The sequence below is a fragment of the Alligator mississippiensis genome, chromosome 1 (assembly GCF_030867095.1).
Source record: "Alligator mississippiensis isolate rAllMis1 chromosome 1, rAllMis1, whole genome shotgun sequence".
Lineage (NCBI taxonomy): Eukaryota > Metazoa > Chordata > Crocodylia > Alligatoridae > Alligator > Alligator mississippiensis.
This window is the reverse complement of record NC_081824.1, coordinates 474,210,838-474,214,458: the sequence shown is the minus strand read 5'-3', so window position 1 is coordinate 474,214,458 and position 3,621 is coordinate 474,210,838. Positions and strand designations below refer to the sequence as shown.

Below are 3,621 nucleotides of genomic sequence, written 5' to 3'. Positions count from 1 at the left end.
GACACCCAGCCGCATTCAGAGGGATTCTGTTCACTGAGTGCTGGTGTCTGACTGCAGTGTAGTGTTCCCTTAATGAACTGATTCCTGGCACATGAAGGTGTCAGCCTGTACATGCTGATCAACCCGGCCGGGTCAGGCGTGTCATGTGAGTGTATGTGTGTGTGTGTGCATGTGTGTGTGCATTTGACTGATTTAGTGGCTGGTGTGTGTGTGTGTGTGCATTTGACTGATTTAGTGGCTGGTGTGTGTGTGTGTGTGTGTGTGTGTGTGTGCATTTGACTGATTTAGTGGCTGGTGTGTGTGTGTGTGTGTGTGTGTGCGCGTACATGCACATTTGACTGATTTAGTGGCTGGAGGAACCCAGTCCCATTGAAACAGAGTCCTGCAAGATAGCTCCATTGGGGGTGAGGACTTGCAGAAGGCAGAGATACAGCTCCGTACAGAAACACAGGTAACACAAGCAGCACATTGATAGAATTGCAAAGACCCTAGAAATGTACCCCTAATAAATGAGCACACCCCAAAGTGACAGGCAAATCTGGTAATGGCTGGGATCATGGCTGAAAATCCATTTTGGACCAGCCCACACCATCTGGGCCAGGAAAGACACTGGTCATCAATTCAGTCTGTAATCTCAGCCCAAATGCCGGGTCCTTAGTCAAGCGTGTATACTTAGTACCATGGGAATGGGGGGCTGTTAGTTGGCAGCCTGGTATGAAGAAACCACGCTCTGGTCCAGGCCAGACTGGGCAGTGGTGTCCAGGAGAGTCCCCCGGTGCCATAGAGGCATGGTGTGGGGTGGCCCAAGAAGGATTTCCATCTCTAATCCCAGCCCATGAGAAATTCCTTCCTTGAGCCTGTCTACTTAGTACAGTGGGGATGGGGGAACTGGCCCAAACAGTATTTCCAGCCGTAACCCCAGCCCAAAACCAGGTCCTTATTTGGGTCCATGTACTTAGCACAGTGGGCGCGGGGGGCTGGCAGTTGGCAGCTTGGCACGCAAAAACTGCACTTTGGGCCAGGCAAGACTCTGGTTGGGGGGTGTGGGATAGTATCCAGTGCCAGAGGCATGGTGTGGGGTGGTCCAAAGAGGATTTCCTGTCGTCAATCCAGCCCAAAACCCAGTTCCTTATTCAAGCCCATATACTTAGGGCAGTATTTGCAGGGGCGGTCAGCTCAGGGCCTGGCACAGACAAACTGTGTCTTCAGTCAGGCAAGACAGCCAGGGGATAACAGAGGCTGCCAAAGGGGATGTAGCTCAGTGGTAGAGCGCATGCTTTGCATGTATGAGGTCCTGGGTTCAATCCCCAGCATCTCCACTTTTCATGGGGCAGCAGGGCAGGCCCTACAGAGACAGGTTAGAAGGTCTCAACCTATTCAGCCTCCACAAGAGAAGACTGAGAGGGGATCTGGTGGCAGTTTACAAACTCCCCAGGGGGGACTGGAGAGAATTGGGGGAAGCTCTGTTCCCCCCAGGCACCACCCAGGGTTACTAAGAATAACACCCTCCAATTGTTAGAGAAAATGCTCAGGCTGGACACCAGGAAACATTACTTTACACTTAGGGCTGCCAGGCTCTGCAATGGGCTCCCAAGGGAGGTGGTGCTCTCCTACCTTGGGCGTCTTCAAGAGGAGGCTGGGTAGATATTTGGCTGGGGTGACATGATCCTGGCACCCATTCCTGCCTGAGGGAGGGAGTCAGACCTGATGAGCTGCTTAGGTCCCTTCCACCCCCAAGTACTATGATACTATGACTCTGGTCAGAGATGACCAGGAGAGTCCCCTGGTGCAACAGGGACATGCTGTGAGGTGGCCCAAAACAGATTTCCAACCATAATCCCAGCCCAAGAGCCACTTCCTTACTCAAACCCACATACTTAGTACCGTGGCTGGGGGGAGCTGTCCATTGGCATCCTGGCAGGGCCAAACCACGAGTTGGGCCAGGCAAGCTGTGGTCAGGGATGTCCAGGGGAGTCCACTGGTACCACAGAGTGACAGCGTGGGGTGGCCCAACAAGCATTTCCATCTCTGATCCCAGCCCAAATCCCAGTTCTTTATTCAGGCCCCTGTAGTTGGTGGCGTCTGGGCGGACGATCAGCTGGCAGCCTGGCACAGCCAAACCGTTTCCTGGGACGGGCAGGACTCTGCAGAGATAACCAGGAGAGTCCCATGTGCCACAGAGGCATGGCGTGGGCTGGCCCAAGAAGGATTTCTAGCTGTGATCCCAGCCCTAAATCCAGGTCCTTATGTGGGTCCATATACTCAGCACAGAAGCTGGCACGCTGTCGGTTCGCAGTCTATCACGGGCAAGCCGCGTTCTGGGTCGGGCAAGACGGGTGAGAGACGTCCAGCAGAGTCCCCGATGGCACACAGGTCTGTCATGGGGTGGCCCAAGAAGGATTTCTGGCTATAATCCCAGCCCAAAAACTAGTTCCTAACTCATGCCCATATATTAGTACAGGGGCGGGGGGTGTCAGCTGGCAGCCAGCACGGCCAAGCCGCACTTTGGGCCGGGCAACGCTGTGGTCAAGGTGCTTCGGGACAGTCCCCTATGGCGCCAACAGGCTGTTTGGGGTGGCCCAAGAAGTATTTTGCCCCATAATCCCATCCTAATCTGACCTTTATTTAGGGCTCTATGTTTGAAACAGAATATTATTTTATTTATTAGCAAATATGTAATGAAATTCTATTTAAGATGTGTAATTCATTAACAACAAGCTTTGATTGGGTCTAGATTAGCTTTGAAAAAGGAACTGGGAATAAGCAACCACCTTCAGCCTGGTGGGCGGGATGGAGGAGCCGGGGCCCCGCAGGCAGCTTTGGGCTTCTCCCTGATGAGCACCCCTGAACCTTCACTATGCACCCCCAGCCCCCAGAAAAGCAGCCAGAGATTGATTTATTTATTTTTAAAAGGATTTTTACCTCCCCAAAATCTCACCCCCGACACAACCAAGAAATGCACGGAGGGCGAATTGCAGCGGGTGACCCAGACTCAGAGTTAACTGAAGAAAAGGGGAGGGGAAAAGAAAAGTCATTCACCTCCATCCAGTGCAGCAGAAAACACACCGGCTCTCAAAAACAGGAGTACTACATAGCCAGTCACAGTAATTACAATACTATATCAAGAATAATTATGACGTAGCAGTACCGCAATAATAGCGATTAGCTGATGCCCAGCCCAGGGTTTCTAGCGCCCACGCAACTGGTTTAAAAGAAGCTGGATGTGCAGAGCGCGTTGTGCACGCCCAACGGAGTTTAAAAATCATTTCATTCATGTCATGATAATAAATTTAAAAATCATCTTATTAACGTCATGATGATCATGCACCGCTAGAATGAGAAATAATTAGACTAGTAAGCAACATGAGCGTTAATTAGCACTATGTAAACCTACGGTAATTAGTGAATAGCCACGTGTAAAAGGTAGCACTAAGCACCCAGGAGGCGCGGAGAAGGCGGGTCCGCGGCTGTTCTGGGGCCGGGGTGGGGAGGGAAGGAGCAGGCGGCCCCGGGGCTCCCGCATGCCGGCTCGGGGCACGTGCAGCGCCGTGTGGGCGGGCGGGCGGGCGGCTCCGCGCTGCCTCCCCGGGCGCATCTCGAGCCCCTGCCCGAGCCCGGAGC

At 52.9% G+C, this 3,621-nt stretch overlaps 1 non-coding gene across 1 annotated transcript; it reads left to right on the top strand.

The window, feature by feature from the left end:
- The first annotated feature begins 1,247 nt into the window (after positions 1–1,247).
- TRNAA-UGC (transfer RNA alanine (anticodon UGC)) lies at positions 1,248–1,319 on the top strand. The gene has a single exon. It is a non-coding gene; the product is annotated as a tRNA-Ala (tRNA).
- Positions 1,320–3,621: the final 2,302 nt, after the last annotated feature.